At 47.0% G+C, this 19,477-nt stretch overlaps 1 protein-coding gene across 2 annotated transcripts in view; it reads left to right on the top strand.

Moving 5' to 3' along the window:
* Positions 1 to 3,395: 3,395 nt before the first annotated feature.
* RP1L1 (RP1 like 1) overlaps positions 3,396 to 19,477 on the top strand; it is a 48,846-nt gene continuing 32,764 nt past the window's right edge. Inside the window, exons 1-2 of one of the 2 annotated variants that reach the window (XM_086875423.1) lie at positions 3,396 to 3,440; positions 8,908 to 9,038. The gene's annotated coding sequence lies outside the window, so the exon portion shown is untranslated. Of the gene's footprint in view, positions 3,441 to 7,351; positions 8,686 to 8,907; positions 9,039 to 19,477 lie in introns of those variants that run through there. The other variant, XM_086875424.1, reaches the window with a different exon arrangement.

Here is a 19,477-nt window from a genome sequence, read left to right as displayed (position 1 = left end):
CATACAGGGCACACCCCAGGCTGTGAGGCTGCTCTGTTATCTCATAGGCAAACAAGGGAAGCGTGAATCTGGGATTATTGCTTGGCAGCGAGTGCAGGAGAGAAAGAATCAAACTGATGATGGTTTAAAATGAGCCTAGCAATGCAGATACTTCAAAGCACAGGAGGACTGAGTGGGTTCAGTCTGAAGCCATAACAGAAGAAAACTGAGGCTCTTGCAGGGGGAAGCCCTCAGGATACTCTTATCTAAGGTATTCTTATTCAACAACCCACAAACCAACAGAGGCAACATAAATAAACCCTTTATTGCAATATCTAGAAATCAAACGGCGCCTTTTCCATTCTTTGGGACTTCATCCACCTGCCGTGGTTTGGACATGTCCATCCTGCCAAGTTCAGCCTTCAAAACAGGGTGGACCTGCGCTGACTCCTGATCCACACCTGGGGTTTGTTCCCAGGAGTGGTGCAAGGTCATGCTGAAATGCTGCCAGGGATTTGATGCTGGGTTTAGAGGTAGCCAAAGTTCCCAGTGACTCAAGTCAGCAGTCAGGTTATCCCAGCACAGGTACACTTCAGGGCTAATTCATTCCTTAAAATTACCAGTGCATTCCTGATGATCCTCAGGGGACTCCACTACTGGAAGGGAGTAGAAAACGCTCCACTAAGAAATATCCCAGCTCTCATTAAAGAGTTGGGACCACTTCAGTGGAGAGTCAGAGCTGGGCAAGGTGGTGACATTCATCCAGCACCAGGGGTGGAGGCTCAGCAGATCAAGACATGGGCTTTGGAAGAGAAGAAGTACAAAGGCAAGCCTTGTTCTCTGGGAAGAATCCATCTGCACTGGGATTTGCAGCAATGGCATATCCAGGCTCCTGCAAACCCCACCCAGTAGAGCAAATTTATCTCCACTGGATAGACTGTAATGCCCAACATGAATATAATAATCAGCATCAAGTGAGGGGTTGAATTCTGGATTTATTTTAATGATGTAAAGCCACAGTAGCTCCTTCATCTTTAAGCTGATCAGATCAATGCTACTGTGATGGAGAATCTGTGTCCAGACCTGATGCCCAAGAATGTCTATAAGTCCAAAGCAATATAAGATACAAGTAAGATCAATAGCAATATTTTTTACTGCCATACAGGGGACTGAAGTCTCAGGGGTTCTATTTAATTTTTCATTTCTGATGCGGTGTAAATGTGCTCTGAAAAGGCTGGGACAAGGAAAGGAGCTGAATAAAACCCAAGACCTGAGTGCAGAGCTGAAGTTAAAGAGCCAGTTTTACCCAGGAGCAAATCCTCCCAGAGCTCTGTATGTGAAGTGTGTGTGTGTGTTGAGTAGAGCCCCTTGCTGCACAAACCACAGGTACTCAGAGGTGTGCAGGGGCTGTGGGCAGGACCCCTCCAGCTCAGCACCACGGGGATGTTTTCCCTGCCACTCTCAGATCCCTGCTTGGCAGGGCACAGGTGGATGTTGACATCCCTGTTACAACACAGGGAAGCTCTTCACAGCTCACTGGGAGGTAGGGTGAGGGCAGGATTTCATACCAGTCACAGCGGTGTGAGCACACACCGGCAGCCCCACCAGACTCGTTCTGCCAGGCTGTGCTCCCAGACACTTCACCCAGAGCATGACTGCTCCTGCTGTCCCCAGCAACCACAGCTCCAACAAACCCTTCCCTCCTGGGCTTATCCCAGCCTGGGGCCACCCTCAGCCTGCCATGGAACTTTCCTGCCCGTATTTACACCTCCTCTCTGAAACAACATTGAATGGTTTGGGGATGGGACACGAGGAAACAGTCTTAAGCTGCACCAGGGGGTGTTTAGGCTGGACATCAGGAATTTATTCACAGAAATGGTGATTGGGCATTGGAATGGGCTGCCCTGGGAGGTGATGGACTCACCATCCCTGCAGGTGTTTAAGGAAAGACTGGATGTGGCACTCAGTGCCATGATCTGTTTGACAAGGCGGTGTTTGGTCACAGGTGGAACTCAATGAAATCAAAGGTGTTTTCCAGCCTAGTTAATTCTGTGATTCTGGGTTGGAAGGAGCCTTCAAGGCCATCCCATTCCAAACCCCTGGCAATTGGCATTCACCCAGTACAGCCTGGATTTTGGGTAAGCACCCCAAACTCTTCATGTAACACCTCTCTGGAGGCATCTTTCCTGTCTGCTCTCCTACTTCACCTCAGGAGAGGAAGGGCAAACAGTTCATGCTGGAGCACACAAGACCAGTCCTACATATCCTTGAGGAGCTTTACATCTTCCTCACTGCTGTTGTAGAGGACAGCACTGAAGATCCCAAATCTGGTTGCAGTGGCACCTTTTGTGCTTGGGAGGAGTTTTCAGGGTCTGCAAGAGGCTTTTGCAAAGCCAAAGCAAAGATCTGGAGCCCTGTTAGAAAATTAGTAACTCCTACTATTGGCTGCTTCCAGGGAAAGAGAAAATAAATTCATTCCTGAAGGTGAAAGAAAAGTGAAAGGGAAGAGAGAAAAAAAAAGGAGAAAGTGCCTGGGAAGAGCAGAGTGAAGTAGCTGGGAGAGTGGATTTTGAATCCCAAAAGGACAGGTTTCATCCTGTAGCACTGTCATGTTAACGAGTTTTAAGGCATTTCCCTTTTCAGCAAAGCCAGGAGAAATCCAAGCCACTTTCCCTGGAGGTGTCAAGTCCCACAGTTGTGATTAAATCTCTAAATCTCATTCCCTGAAAGTTTTTTCCAAGAGGACCAGAGCTGGGTGGTGGGTAGGGAAGGGACCTCCACTTTGCACACAGTGTCATTTCCCTGGGGAAGTATTCCTGCCCTGATTCACATCCCCTCTGGCACTTGAGGGCCTGACCAGAGTCAGATTTCCTTTTCCTCAAGGTTCTCCACCCTCTCCATCATGTTCTGGCTTTCCTTTAGTCTCCAGCTTTTTCTGCTCTCTGAATTAGCAAAGTGATGATGCTGGGAAGAAGAGTCAGGGACAAGCACTGGGTTAACTGGTCTGTGAAAGCTGTTTGACCACAATCCCAGGTCTGGCCCAAACCGCTACCAAAGCCCATCGCTGATCCCAGACTGGAACCATTCATTTCATTTTGGAGGAAGTTTAATACTGTGGGCATTGCCAGCCCTGACAACTGTTATCAGGACCAGAAAATTACTCCAAGCACTGATTGGTTTCCTGGTAGAGTCACCTTCCTGTCATGTATCAGTTTTGCATCCTAAAGACCAAGGTATGAAAATGCTGGAGTGAGCAAATCCTGTTTTTTGTCACCCATCCTCTCTAAACCAGAAAATCTGTAGTGGTTTTATCTGAATTCTGAGATTATTACCCACCTCTCCCTTCCCAGCCTCCTGTGGTCATTTGTGTGGCAATCCTAGAGAGCACAGGACACGCTCCAGCATTCCCCAAAGGTGTCTTCAACTCCTGCATCCTCTGGTTAACCATGGCTGCTGATCAGGTGAGACAAAATAGGAGTTTGTGCCCCAGGTTTAGAGGATTCCCTAAAACATTCTCAGTCTGTGGCACAGCCAAGAGAGCACCAGAGCTTTAAACTTCCTGCTCATCATTTCCATCACCATATTTTGGATGTTAAAGTGTTCAAACAAACGGCTCCTGGATGAGTGGGAGAGGTGTCCCCATGTGCTCACATGACAGGCCAGATCTTCAGTTTAAGATTTAAGGAAGTTGCATCATTCCTCAGAACACAGAGATTTCCACATTTCTCCCACCTCCCCTGTATGGCCTGAGTTTTTTTCCCAGCAAATATTCTCCCTGAGGAAGATCTCCATGTACTCTGTAAATACCTACAGCTTGGTTGGGTGAATTCAGGCTGATGCAGCTGAAATTGTGGAAAAAATCGAACCACAAAAAGCTCTGCTTTGCAGAAATTCCCTCTGAGCTGAAGGCAAGGCCCCAGAGTGGAAGTGTTGGGTTATGGCTAAAGCAGTTAGCCAAAGCAGCTGATTCCTGCTGGGAAATTGTATCACCTGAGGGGAATGGGAGATACCAAGCTGGCACATGGCTGTATTTGAGTGTAGCTACAGATTAGGGGTGATCTAATTCTAGGGGTGATAATGAGGCCTTCCAGTACCTGAAGGGAGCCTACAGGAAAGACAGAGAGGGAATTTTCACAAGAGCATGGAGTGACAGGACAAGGAAGAAAGGCTTCAAACTGCCAGAGGGCAGGGTTAGATGGAATATCAGGAAGGAATTGTTCCCTGTGAGGGTGGGGATGCCCTGGCACAGGGTGCCCAGAGAAGCTGTGACTGCCCCTGGATCCCTGGAAGTGTCCAAGGCCAGGCTGGATGGGGCCTGGGATAGTGGAAGGTGTCCCTGTCCATGGCAGGGGTTTGGAAAGAGATGAACTTTAAGATCCCTTCCAACCCAAACCATTCCATGATTCTGTGACTCCACAAGATGAGAAGTGAGTGCTGGAAGGCACAAGGACCAGGCAAGGCCCTTTAAAGGCCAGTGACGTGGTGGGCGGGGGCGTGGAAGTTGCATCATTAATCAAGTCCCTAATGCTCTTAGTGCTAATCCATTAATGCCTCGGCATATAAAGCAGTTTCTTCTCTCTCAGACCAATTTTGGGTCCAAGGGGATTAGGACTGAAGGTCTCTCATCTCCTGTGCTCATGTTGTGCAGCGCATCCAGGGCTCATTGCATTTGCTGCACCTTGGAAGGTGAAAAAATGCACTCCTGAAACTGCATAACCCATTGCAGGTTATTCATTTGTGGCAAGGGCAGAGATTTGTCCTCAGCCCAGCAAGGCTCAGCTGGCTCCCAACAGCAATGTGAGATCCTGATCTCAGAGCCCAGCACACTGAGAGGGTGCTCAGGGATGTCACCCTGTGCTTCTGCTGCTCGTTTCCCAGCACCAAGAGATGGAGCCCTGAGGAGATGGCAGACACTGTGCTCCAGAGGAGCCCAGACAAGCCTGGAAAAGCTCCAGCTCTCCTTCAGGCTCACCCAGAAGAGATGTTGCTAATGGAGGGTTCTGCTCAGACCACTGTGGGGAGCCTGGGGTTGGTTTTAAAGAGGGGCCCAGGCAGGAGGTGAGGTCTGAAAGATGCTCGAGTGTCCCACAGCTGTCTCTTGCATCTGTGATGGACCCAAGCAAGGTAATGTCACTGTCCTACCAGCCAAACCTCCACACAATCAGTGTTTTGAGACCAGTGCTTTTGGCCTCTTACTCCTGACCCGACACAGGACATCCCAACAATCCCACCCTGTGCCTCAGAGCATTGTCCAAACACTCCTGGAGCTCTGGCAGCTGTGGGGCCCTGGCCATTCCCTGTTCAATGCCCAACCACCCTTCTTTCACTGGCCCACACAGCTTCATGCATTTATACAGCCGCATTTCAGGACAAAACACGGTTTTCAGGCTTGTTTGGTTTTCAGGTGTTTCTATTTTTATAAAATTCCAGAGCAAATGAAGAGCTTTCTCAAGTGACCCTGCAAGGCTGAAGAAGGATGTGTGTTTGGTGAGGAAAGAGATTTGGCAAAGAAGTAACTTCAGTCTCAATGGCAAAGAGGAGTCTGCCTGCAGCTGAATTTCTCAAGTTTCTTGACTCCCTTCAAGCAGTTCTATAGAACAGAACTACAGATTGGTCTGGGTTGGGAGGGACCTTTAAAGTTCATCAAGCCCAACCCCTGCAATAAACAGACACATCTTCAACTAGATCAGGACAGTCTTGGTAACACCCAGGCTTTTAGACCTCCTAAAAGTTGGTCACCCACCATTGGGATCACCTGAGCAAAGCAGTCCTGAAGTGCAGTCTGCCTAAAATTAAATAAAAAAATCCAATAAATTAAATAATAAATACAGTACAATTCTGATGCTTCACCATACACACAATGAGAATTTAATTTTCCCTGGAAGTTATTTTGGTAGAGAGAAGAAACTGATAACAGACACAGGGAGGTCTGGGACTGGAATTTCACTACATGGGGAGAAAGTGAGACCCTGTTCAGAAGAGAAAAACACAGGAGGAGGTTAAACATCTCCTGGAAATGAGGTGCTGGCTCATATTCCTATGGGAACAGGGACTAAGTGATTTCCCCAAAATAACCCCAGTTGTACCGCACTCAGTTTTTCTGAGTGAGACCCACCAGCCTCGCTAATTTCACTGTTAAGTGTAAAACCTTTCAATAATGGATTGGAAACAGGTGCTAATATTATCCAAATGTAAGGACAGGTTTATGGGAGTCAAAGGGATTTAGTTCTCCCTGTCTGGCAGTCAGCAAATGTCTCCTGTCTTCTGCTAAGTTTCTCCTCGAGGGGTAGGAGGTGTTTAGTAGAGGGCTAGAAAAGGAGAGCCCTGGGGTTTGTTGCATGACCTGCTGCTGTGTCACTGGATGTTTGAGCTCAAGACCTTACAGAACTCTTTATCTGGGGAGGAAATGGGGTCAGAATAGCCACTGTGGTGAGGAGCTGGGACCTACAGCTTTAATTTATTAAAAAGGCTGGAATCTGGGTTAATAGTTATCCACCCTGATGCTTTCTCTCCCCTGTAGACTTTACTGGGGTTCAGCCTTGAATTTGAGCAGTGGCCCCAGCAGGAGTTTTTCCAAGCCTAACACATTTTCCAAAATGCCTTTTCCCTCCTGCATGCTCCCTTAACACTTAATAAAAGCTCCTCAGCCACCTTCGTGGGTGAGTCTGCTTTCATTAATGCCTTGAAGTTACATGGAGATTTACAGGTAAAATAGTCCAGGGAGGCTGCCAAAGCACATTAATTATAATAAACAATTAATTATTGAGACAGTCTCAGAGGAGAAAAGTGCTGGAAATCCCACTCAGAGCAACTCTGTGTAATCTCCTTTTGGAAAAAAACCCAGTCAACCACAGCAGAGTGAGGTCAAGCTGATCATGTGCGGCTTTAGGTGATGAAGCCATTGCATGGGGTAAAGCTGGAGAGATTCCCCCTGTTCTGATGATAAACAGCCACCAATCCCTCGGCAGATTTAACATGACACCTGCCCAGAGTTACAGCCTGCATGTGTGGAATCCTCACACATGGCTGAAATCAGTTCCCTTTACTGAGTCTTGGAGGGGATGGGGTGAGGAAGGAGGTGGGAGTGCAGCACAGCAAGGGAGAGTCTTTTTGCACCACAGCTCTTGTGGCCTTATCTTTTGGGATGTTATTTTGAGCCAGTCATGCAGAATTTTATATTTTTTCTGTGGTTACAACTATTGAATAATTGCAAGCAGCCTCTGGTCTGTTATCAGTGAGGCAAGAGTCACTTGCAGGGGTAATTCAGAGCTGGCTGAGCTTTCCCTGTTTCACCCTGGAAGAAACAGAAGCACCTGCATGTAGGTAAGAATTTCTGGGGCTTCTTATTTACAGCCACACCTCATTTAGGATTATGGGATTCATCGAATAAACTCAAACACTGAACTGATTATTCTTCTACTGCATGTGTTTTGCATATGATGATGTTCCTCCTGGATGAGGCGTGGTCAACAGGGTCTGGAAAATGGTTCCACTCCTTCTAAAGGAAGGATTCCAGGGGTGTCTGTCTTGTCCTGGGAGGAATAGTACCACTCATTACACGGCTTGGAGCAACCTGGGGTAGTGGAAGGTGTCCCTGACCATAGCAGGGGGTGAAATGAGATGAGCTTTAAGGTCCTTCCCAATCCAGACTCTTCCAGGATTCTGTGATAGCTGTTCTGTGCTACAGCCAGTTTTCACTCCAGGATGCAGAAAGATTTTGGAAAGTGCTTGTCCTGTAAGACTGAGCACGGTGAGAGGATGCACCCATCCCATGTAATTCCTGCTGTCCATTCCAGAGGTCAGTATCTGAGCTAAAATCCCAAATTTCCCATATTCCCTGGAGAGATGAAGTCATTCTTGAGGGTGAGTCATGAAATCATAGAATATCCTGAGTTGGATAATTTGGTTGGATCCAGCCCCTGGCCCTGCACAGACACCCCATCAATCCCACCCTGGGCATCCCTGGGAGCCTTGTCCAAACACTCCTGGAGCTCTGGCAGCCTTGGGACTGTGACCATTCCCTGGGGAGCCTGGGCAGTGCCCAAGTGGGAAAGAAGCCTAAGAAAACACAAGAGTTTTGGCATCAAAACTCATCAAAACGGAGGCATCATCTGGGGTGAAGGTATTGAGCTTGGCATTAGGACATTTGGGATCCTCATCTGGCCTTACTGTGGGGAAAAATACCAGAATCTGAAGATGCCTCTTCTCCCACTGAAAGGATGAAAACAATGAAGGAAAAAAACACTTACCCTCACCTCTCTGGGGCTGTGATTTTTGTCATTCCTTATAATTTATAATACAATTTAAGGGTCCCTGAAGAAATATCTGAAACTTTTTCTTGGGTACTGAATTTTTCTTTTTGCCATCCATGGGAGTTTTTCAGGTTGGGAGAGGCTTTTGCATTGACTTAATCTGATTTAATTATTGCATATCAGAGACTATAGACTTAAAACATGGGCTTGGTGATCAGAGAAGGCAAGAAAGCCTTTGCCACCAGCTTTTCCCTGTGCTCCAGCTCTTGGCTGGGATACATGTGGACAGAGGAGGAGGGGGCACTGGGTCAGGCTGGGTGAGCAGCAGACCACGCTGTTCACAGAGATGCATCCATCACCAAAACTCCATCACCAAACCTGCACGGGGGACCAGAGAAAAAACAACTTTAAGACCTCATTAGTTAATCATCGTCACCGCAGATGGTGCCCAGCTGTAAGCTCCTTTCTGCTCATCCTAATCCCATTCCAAGCAGCTCCCCTTGGCAGAGGAGCCCGTTTGGCTTTGTCATCTGGAGAAGTGGCGGAGCACGGGAGCGCCTGGCAGTGGGGAGGGCTGCGGGAAGGGGAGAGATGTAAAGTTTTAGGAAGGGAGGTGGGGGCCCATCTCCCTGTGCAGGCAGGGACTGAGCAGAACCATCCCACCCTTCACTCACAGGGCTGAGGAGCAGGAGCCAGAGGAATTCTCTGCTTGGCATTTGATCTCCGCTGTCAGTGCTCGAGGAAGGCCTGACCCGGGATGGATTATTGACCTGAGCAAAGCTATGTACCTGGATTACCTTCGCTGTGGTGAGTGGAACCTGCCTCTCTCTGCCCCTCTCTGAGCTTTTAAAGCAACACTGGGAAAAGGAGTGACAAGGGAGGTGCTGGAGGACTGGTGTTAGTACTAATTCCCTTTTTTTCAGCAACTCTTTTTTGGTTTGCTTCTTACTAGGAAATTGAGATGTTGTTGGTTACGTGGGAGAAATAGGTGCCTGTGATAAACAGGAATTCTGCTTACAGGGAAGGGTTCTGATGGGAACAAGCCATAGCTGGTGGCTGTTCTTTGCTCTGTTGAGCAACACAGATGTTATCCCTGGAAAGCCTCCAAGGGCTGTGTTTGTGTTTTCCTGGGAGGCTTTGCAGTGGGCTCTGGGTCCATCCTTTTTCAGGCATTTCCCAGGAAAACAGGTCTCCTTTCTGACCAGAGCTGGATTCTGGTTTTCCTGATGTAACTTGCTGCGGCCACTTAAAGCCTCTGCTGCTATTTATGGGCAGAAGGAGATTGAGTGGATCAATCCCATAAGAAGATCCATGCTCCTGTGCATGAACAGGGGACTCCTGCACATTTTAAGCAGTGCTGCCCAGGCAGGGAGCCTGGTTTGCTCCAGGCCCTGATGGGAGAGATGTCACTGTCACCACAAACCCAGCTGGAATATAAACCAGAATTTTTGCTCTGATTTTCTCTGTAAGAACTGAATAACCACAAGGCCTTCTTTTTTCCCTTTTTCTTTTCTTGGCAGCCCCTCAGACTCTCTAAGCACAAGCTAAAAGCGGAGGGCTTATGTTTTTTGGCTAATGTGAGTCTCAGGTTATTAACCCTTGACAGTTCTTTAATGAATTACTATTTAAAAATGGATTGATTTCTTGGGCTGAAGAGAGATTCATACTGTTGGGGACACAAGGATCATTAAGATCATCAAATGTGACCATTTGAATAGAAAATAGCATTGAATTTCATCCTGTAGCTCCTTTGCTTTCTGATCTTTTCACATTGTGTTGAGAAAGTCATGGCAGGACCACGAAAACTGAATTAATACAGAAGGGAAGGTGAGAACTGATTTAAATTCCCCAGGATGCCACAGGTCAGCATTCCACTGAGCCCTTGAAGAGAAGAACCTGGCAATCTATGGTTGCCTCTGCTGAAAACCCAGCTGGTTCTAGCTGCCTGTTATGGAAGGATCTTTTCTGGTGGCCATACCCCTCATCTGGGAATTTCTGTGACTCTTCAAGGGTTTGGATCAAGATTTGTATTTGCTTTTGAACATCTGAAACTCCAGTAGGCTCCTGGCCTGGCTGCAATCACTATGAACTATTGGTTGTGCTGGTGATTGATTTCTCTTTATCTTCCACACCTTCTACTCCCCCAAATGGCTCCTTACAGCAACTGAGGGCACAAGATAAAGTTTTCATCTCTTGATGCTTTTTTGGTTTTGGGTTTTTACTCCCCTTCTTCACTGGATCTCTCTTGGCTCTCCTTTGGAACTTCAGTAAGTCTTTTTTCTCCTCTCTTTTCATTTATTTCCCTGTATTATGGCTGTTTTCTTATTTTGATTTGAAGAAACGCAAAGCATTGGCCAAGAGGTGAGTTTTATTGCTATCAGTTGCTACAAGTAATTTATGCCCATTAATGTAGAACAGGGACAAACTGCACATTTAAGTATTAAATGACATTTATAAGGCTTAGATGGTTTATATATATTTAAAATATTTTCTGGGAGATAAACAATGCATCTTTTAATCTCTTCCCTTCACAGTGTGACTCTTTCCCCCGTGCCAAAAAAACAAAACAATCTCTTTTTCCCCACTCAGTCTAGTTTTAAATAACCTGTGGGAAGGGGCTTCCGCTCCTTCATTTGAAGATTATTCCAATCTAAATGACCTCACTTGCCCTTTTCTCAGTTTTATCCCATCACGTCTATTTTTACCCTCTTGCTCTACATTAAGCTGTTCCTCTGCACGTCTGGGAAGAGGGAGAATTAGAGCCTTAACGTTTTGACCACTTAGAGAATAAAAAATACAGGAGAAAGTTGAGACCCAGGTGCCTGGCTGCTGCCAGAAATGTTGTTCCAGAAAGGACTTGATTTCATCTTTCTGTGCAGTGCCTCCTCTCCTCAGCTTAACTTATCTCCTGGCTCCCAGTCATTCCTCACTGTTCACTTCCAAGGGCTGTGAGCTCTCAACAATGGAGATCCTACTTCTTCCTTGGCTCTTGGCTCCCTCCTGCCTGCCAGCTCCTGAATTTTCCCTTGGGCCTTAGTTGGCGGAGCAGTGTATATTTAGTTCTTTCAACATTTTGTTTTCTCCCTCCTTCATCTCACCAACCCCTCAATCACTCTGCTGATTTTCTCCAAAACCTCCCAAAATTGGCAGCATCCTCCAGGCTTGTGGTTGTCCACTGCTACCCTCAGTCTTCCTCCTCCTGCAGGGCATGGAAGTCGAGTTTATTGCCTGATTTTTTTTTTTTGGTGTTTCTGCTGACGTTGGTGCCCTGGATGGCGTGAGAAGGATCCTGTGTGTGCTTAAGGGCTTAGAGGAAGAGGTGGGCTCTGGAGAAGGGAGAGAAAATCCTCCCATGGATTTCCAGCTCACCTGCAAACAGTGGAATTGTGTCAGATATTTGGTTTGTGTCTCTCTCTTTCATGCAGAAATGTAAATCAAAATACCGGGGTCAAACAGACAAAGGTTGTGTCCTATTGCTGTCCCAACGGCCAGGCAAGTGGTACTGGGCAGGTTACTTGATCCATCAGAAATTAATTTTCCCTTCAGCTTTTGTTTGTGTCTTCTGTCTCATGCTCTGAGAAATTGTGGATACCCACTCCTCGAGGTGTGCAAGGCCAGGTTGGGCAGGGCTTGGATCAATGTGGGATAGTGGAAGGTGTCCTGCCCGTGGCAGGGGGTGGAACTGGATGATCTTTAAGGTCTCTTCCAACCCAAACCATTCTGATTCTACGATCTGAAGAGGAGGCTCAGGGGGCACCTCATCACTCCAACTCCCTGATAGGAGGCTGCAGTCAATGGGATCAGTTTCTCCTACCATGACTGCACTGAGAGGACCAGAGGAAATGATCTTAAGCTGAGACAGGAGACATTCAGATTAGATATCAGAAAAAATATTTTCACAGTTTGGGTGGTCAGGCATTGAAAGGGGCTGTCCAGGGAGGTGTTTAAGGCATCACCATCACTGGAGATGTTTAAGAGTCATCTGAACCTGGCACTGGCTGATGTGGTTTAGTGGTTTAGGGGTCACAGTGATGGTGCTGGGCTGATTGTTGGACTGGATGACCTTGAAGATCTTCCAGCCCTGATGATTCTACGATTCCATGATCCAGTGATGGCAATGCAGCACGACCTGGATGTCAGCCAGCAGAGGGAGGCTGGCTCATGATGTGGCACCCAGAGAGCAGAGGTGACTTTCTGTGTGCTCATGCCTGATCACAGCAAGTCTGTTCCTGCCAGCAGGCCTGGGCCTGTGCTGCCTGGCTGGGTCTGTGTCCCAACGTGTGTATTCCCCATCCAGCCTTGGAGCGCTGCTGGAATCCAACAGACCAATAAATCTGTAGAAATTATACCTGCTTGCTCAACAGAGCTGATGCTCATCCCAGAACCACGTTGTGCCAGTTCTACTCTTTAAACAAACATGGTTTTTTGGATTTTTTTACCCAGGTGCAGCCAGTAAAGCTGTCAGAATTAGAAGAGGACTCTTTGCTGCCTGATGGAATCATGTGTACCAGTTAACCTCCAGTTTCTGTGCTGGGTTGAACTGGGTAGTTCTGGGAGTGACAGGAGAGGAAACCCTGCCTCAGAGCCCAGAGAGCAGTAATAAAAATAAACTGCAAAGTTGTCAGCTGGGGAAGGGGCTGGAGCACCAGGAGAGGCTGAGGGAGCTGGGAAAGGGGCTCAGCCTGGAGAAAAGGAGGCTCAGGGGGCCCTTCTGGCTCTGCACAACTCCCTGACAGGAGGGGACAGCTGGGGGGGTCGGGCTCTGCTCCCAGGGAACAGGGACAGGAGGAGAGGGAACGGCCTCAGGCTGTGCCAGGAAAGGTTCAGATTGGAGAACAGGAACAATTTCTTCCACCAAAAGGGTTGTCTAACCCTGGCACAGCTGCCCAGGGCAGTGCTGGAGTCCCCATCCCTGCAGGGATTTAAAAAGCCTCGTGGTTTTGGCACTCGGGGACGTGGGTCAGTGGTGGCCATGGCAGTGCTGGGGGAATGGTTGGACTCGATGACATTTGAGGGCTTTTCCAACCTAAACGATTCTGTGACCTAAATGTAGAATATTTGATCAAGAGTTACTAGGAAGAAACACATTTGCAGCAACTTTTGGTACTAAAACTGCACCTAGGAATAATGAGGCCACTACAGCTGCTTCAATAAGTTACAACAGTCTGGTGGAACTTTTTGTCCTACTTCTGGGAACATTCCCAGCTGCATCAAAGTTTGTTTGAAGTTGTCCCATACCCACTGCTCCCAGGTTTCTCTTGCATTTCACATTCTTTCTGCATTAGCTGACCAGACTTATTCACCAGGTGTCATCCACGATTCTTGACTGCACAAGCCAATCTCGTGTCACTGAGATGTGGCCATGAGGCCTGGCAGGGAGGGAGTTCTGACTTGCCCTCCACGAACACCTCAGCCAGCCCACGAGCGCATTTGGCAGGTGCCCTTGCCATTAAAGTTCAGGCAAAGTGAACACTGAAGTCAGAAAAACATGGCCCTTGGCCAACCCATGGAAAAAAAAATGGGCAGAGATAATCCCAGGTATTTTTTGCAGTACTTTTCCAGACCCATTCCCATACTGCTGGCGATTCACTCACCCATTTCAACACACTGTCACTTCAACCTTCCTCAAAAGCATGCAAAGCCTCTCAAATAATCTTGCTATTCCTTATCACATCTGCCTTTGAGTGAGAGACAGGACAAATGGAGCAGCGTTCCCATCTGAATCCAGGTCAGGATCAGATATAAGCTGGGAAATGGTGGAGTTGAGGAGCTGAGTGATCACTGCAGTGTTATATAAGCTCAGCTGTAACTCCGACTGTTCTAGAAGATCTGTGGTTTTGGGATGAGTGTGAGGCCAGGGAAAGGAGGAGAATGGCAGCAAAGACTGTAGCTCTCCCTAAACCTTCACTTGCTGCCCATTCCCATAGTATGAAAACAACTCCTGCTCCATGGATTGAGAGGTGGGAGCTGGACTGGCCAACCCTTGGAGTCCTCAGGAGAGGCAGGAGCAAGAAAGATCTTCAGATCAGCTGAGTATGGTAAGGGCAAAAGGTGAAAACATGGAAAAAAGGAGGAGGTTAAGCACTGGAAGAGGCTGCCCAGGGAGGTGGTGGAGTCCCCAACCCTGGAAATGTTCAATAAACAACTGGATGTGACACTCAGTGCTGTGGTCTCCTTGGTGAGATGGTGTTTGGTGACAGGTTGGACTTGATGATCTTGGAGAAGTCTTTTCCAACCTAAATGATTTTGGGATTCTGTGACTGCAGAAGTGAAGAATTTTATAGGCAGGATTTTGAATGGATCTTGTATAATATCGTGAAAATTGATAGAAGTTTGTGTAAGCTGAGATAAGGCCACTCAGAAACAGGTGTTTCACAGGAAGGGACGGCAGGAGGTTTAGGAGCAATTTCAGCTAGGAATCTGTAAGATTTGGGATGGGAATGTTTGGTGTGAAGGAGATGAAGGTGTTGAACATGACATGGAGGTTGTGAGCTTGAGTGCTGCATGAGTGCAGGTTATTCCAGCAGGGAGGGAGGAGCTGTGGTGGGAGACAAGGAGGTATTCTTTTAACTGTGATAAAAGGCTGCCTTTTAAAAGGATTTAATGGAGAATCCCTCTCTGGAGGCATTCCAAACCCACCTGGATGCGTTCCTGTGTCACCTGCTCCAGGTGACCCTGCCCTGGTGCTGTGGTTGGACTGGAACACCTCCTGAGGTCCCTTCCAACCCAGATTATTCCATGAAAAGTGTTGACAGAACCACCTCTGGGAAAGCTCAGGGAGGAAAGGAGAGACCCAGCAGTGGAGGGTTGCACCTGACACCATGAATATCAAGACTGATGTCACCAGCTGACATCACAGGGATCACCATGTCAGCAGAGAGGGAATGGGGATGAGGAAGAAGCACCAGGATGTTCAGATCCTACCCTGGGGTGAAGGCAGCAGAGCAGACCAAGCCTCAAAAGCACAGTGTCCATTGCTATGGAGGAGAACTGGATTTCAACTGCAACCAACAGGGAGGAGGAGCAGGAGGTGACATTTTTAGCTGTTTTGGTTTTAAATCACAAGTTCAAATGTGGAATCTTTTACAGACCCCAAACCTTGTCTCAATATGACATTTCTATTCTTTTTCATGCATTCTTTCAAATGCTTTGAAAGAGTAATTAAGGTGAAGAAAAACTACTAATTTAATTTAATTTATTTTTTTTTATTGCTTCCCACCCATACCATTCCATGAGTTGAGACACTGTGTCCTTCTGGTGGCTCTCAAGGAGAGCTGGAGTGATGTTCTCAGCTGGAATCATTACAGACACCCACATCCAGCCTCAAGCATCCCACCCAGTAGGATTTATTTGTCTCACATTATCCAGGAGCTGATCCTTGTCCCAACTCCCTGGCTGTGCACCACCTCCCTGACCCTGCTTAGGGCTGAGCAGTTGTGGGGCCACCTGACTGACCCCACCAGGACACTTTGTTCTCCCAGAAGGGCCCCAGAACATCTGGGAAGGAGCGTTTGTGTCAGAAATACGCCCCATTGTCCCACAGCTGGCAGTGGAGGGGAAGCATTGTCCCTTCTGCTCCTGCACAGTGCCCAAACACAGCAGGTGTTCAATCCCAGGAGATCCTGTCAGCTCTTGCTGGCTCATCTGATCAGAGAGTCTGGGATTCAATAGATGGGGGAAATTAAGAACAGTTTAATTGTGCTGAAAGTGTAGGCAAGCAAAAATCGCAGAAAACACCAAATTTAGACTTTGGCCAGGGTACCAGTATTAGCAATGCTGCTGTGCATGAGAGGTCAGAGTTTTGCTGACATGAACTAAAATCGAGGATAAGTAAGAACTGGAAGGATATAAATCTTGGGGGTAGAGAAAAAGTAGCAGAAAAAGCAGAACTAATAATAAATTAATAAGGAGGACAATTCAAAACTGGCCGAGTTATTGAACAACTTAAAAAAAAAAATCTCCTGAAGAAGAAAACTATAAGAGAGTGATTTGGACAGGATTTGAAGTGAGGAAGGAAGTCACTATAAAAAAATGTAAAGAACAAATGGAGGAATCCTTGAAAAAAAAAATGGAAAGAACACAGATCAGCTTTGCTGATCTCGACAAGTTTGATATTAGAGAATTAAGTGAGTAACCAACTCTGTCACTTCCCAAAGGCAGCTGATGTGAGCTGGGATGAATAAAGGAGAAAAAACTGGGATAATATCCCTGATAATTTTCTTCCTCCTACTACTCAAAGCCAAAAGGAGTGACTCCAGGTGAGACATTGTGTCTTCTAATACAATGGAGCAAGTGTTGAGGCCCAAATAAGAGCGCAGCTGTGTGGCAGAAGAATTCCAAACAAAAGGCCAGATAAACACATGATTCCAGAGAAATTTGACTGTTTCTACTGTTTATCAGATTTTGCACAGTGCTGGATTTGGCTTGGAAAATTATTTGAAAGCGTTTTAGAAAGAGACATTGTTGGATGAATAAATGCGGTCCATGGATTCGGTAACACACATTGAAAAAGTGAGAGAGAAAGGATATACATGATGGAATGTGGAGAAACTGATTTGATTTAATAAATTTTAAAATAACTTTTTTAGGAGTGTAAAAGACACGTTAATGAAAATCAAAATTGATAATCATTTGGAAGGAGCTGAGGGTATAAGAAAGGAAAGAGAAATATAAAGGGGCCTGGAAATGTTAACAATGGTCAGAAAAATTAGATCTGTATTGAGGAAAAAAAGCCAGTGTTTCATTCAAAGGTTTAATAATCTCAAGTAAATGTCTTATTGGAAATGTAAAATAAGGAAATGATGGTGGTGTAAAGGAAATTGACTTGTGCCTTATGGAGGTGGAAACCCTGGGATGCAAATGGTTGTTGGATATATGGAGAACCACATGCTGAGCTCTGGAGGTCTGAGCAATAAAGTGCCCGTGTATTTCAAAGGTTGTCTGTTGTTCTAAGGAAGGACTGGAGTGTTTTTTTTTTTGTGGAAACTAGAAAAAGGAACCCTTCCAACCCATTCAGTTTCTGGAACCTGTGGTAAATTCCTTCTCCTGATGTACAGCCTTGAGATGCCAGGCCAGATCCAGCTGCAGACTGAAACCTCTCCAAAGCTCGTGGGGGTTCTCTTCATTCAGCAGTCAGCTTCTGGGTGGCAATTGTTAGGCACAGTTTGCCTCAGGTCCTGGGTTTTGTGCATATTCCTGGTTCTTCAGCTTCTCACTCCAATCACCTGCTTTGCTTCCCTGGATGTTGAACTTTGTCAGCCTCTTCCATCATTCCTTGTTAGAGAGAGGAATTCCCTGTTACAGAGGTGCTCACCAGCACAGGAGACCACAGCTGCTTCTCTATAAACTCCTTGTGTGCCTCAGCTTCCTCCTCTGAGCTGGAAACAGCCCTGGGATGAGAGTTGGGAGGCACAGGGTGACTGTGATCATGGAATCAAGGGACACCCCCACCAGACAGTCTCCATAGGGAGGCAGAAGAACTGCTGACATCTGCCCAGCCCATTCCTGATCCTTGTGATGCACATGTGGTTCTGGGATCCTGTTCCTTTCAGGTGATTAATTGTACAGTTTTAGGTTTGAGTTGGGCAGGCTGCTCCAGTTTTGCCATGCTCTCTCCTCTGTCTGATGTGATGAATAGAATCATGGAATCGCAGAATCTCTGGAGATGGAAGGGTGAGATGGAATCAGAGATCATTGATGCAATTCCTAGCCCTGCCCAATACACCTCAACAATGTCAACCCGTGCCTGAAATCGTTGCCCAAATGTTCCTGGCAGCCTTGGGGCTTTTCCAGTGCCCAACCACTCTCTTGGGACAGAACCTTTTCCTGATATCCAACCTAAACCTCCCCCTGACACTATTCCAACCATTCCCTCAGGTCCTATCCCTCATTATTACAGAAAAGAGAAATAGCACCTCTGTTTATCAATTTCCTGATACAAACATGCAGAGCATGTTGGGCACATCAAACTTCACCTCAGAAGGAAATACTAAGTTACTTTCCCCAACATTGCCAAAAATGTGAATAAAGGGCGGTGCAGATTACCTGTAGCAATTCACTGGGGAATGCCTGGTTTCAGCACCAGAAATACCCTCTGAAACAAAAGCTTTGTCCCCGATCCTAGAGGTGTTTCTGCCCTGTTGCTGGAGATAAACAATGCAGACCCAGAAACACCCAGATGTGGCTGCTGCTGTCGGATCCTGTCACGGTGTCACTGGGGCTGTCCCAGCCAAATGGGCTGCCCAGGGAGGTGTTGGAGTCCCAGTTCCTGGAGGTGTCCCAGGAATGACAGGACCTGGCACTCAGTGCTCTGGGCTGGGTGGCAAGGTCGGGATCAGTCACGGGTTGGACCTGATGATCTTTGAGTTCTTTTCCAATTCAGCCATTCTCTGAGTGTTGTTGTTTCAACAGACCACAGCTGGGTGCTGAACAGCAAGTGGCAGAACTGGCCTCTCTGCCTCCAGTTTATAAAACCCTTATTTTCATTTCAGGAAAGAAGAATCCTACATTTCTTTAGGAAAATAAAGCAGTCCTCTCCGTTAGGTCTGCTCTGGTGGGAGAGTGTTTCAATCTCACAGAGGACTGTGCTTATCAGCACCCTGGGGGAGATGTCACAGCGTGATTGAACAGAGGGACTCTGGGATGGGGACAACAGGATTTGTAGGGAAGGGGTAACAAACAGGAATCACAGTGTCCCTGTTCCTGCTCATCACAAATCACAAGAGTCACTGAGGTTGGAAAATCCCCCTAAGATCATCTAGTCCAACCCTGAACCCAGGGCTGTCACTAACCCCACACATCTGCGTGTCTCCTGAACATTTTGAGGGGTGGTTACTCCACTATTTCCACAGGCAGCCTAAGCAGAAGGCAAAACTCTGCACTGAAGAGTTTGAACCAAGCCTTAGTTTAGAGCCAGCCTTGGTAAGGTCTGTCCTGTCTGAGGTCCTGATCCTGGAACCAGATCTTTAGGGCTCGGTCCTTAGCCTCTGAACTGGTACCAGGAGTTTGGTCTTCAGCTTCATGAGTACACCTTTTATTTGCATGGTGAGGGCACCTCATGCCAAAGGAATAACCACAGAATGGTTTGGGTTGGAAGGGACCTGAAACACCGTCTCATTCCAAAACCCAACCTCTAAAGCTTCTCAACTCCTGTACTTTGCTCCATGTGGAAGGCGCTCAGTTTCATGATTTAAACCCGTGCAAAATGATGTATCAACTGTAGAGACCTTGTAACAGAATAAATGCTT

Source organism: Cyanistes caeruleus, chromosome 2 (genome assembly GCF_971803275.1).
Source record: "Cyanistes caeruleus chromosome 2, bCyaCae1.hap1.1, whole genome shotgun sequence".
Taxonomy (NCBI): Eukaryota; Metazoa; Chordata; class Aves; order Passeriformes; family Paridae; genus Cyanistes; species Cyanistes caeruleus.
The sequence above is the reverse complement of the archived record's forward strand: the minus strand, read 5'-3'. Positions and strand labels throughout refer to the sequence as shown.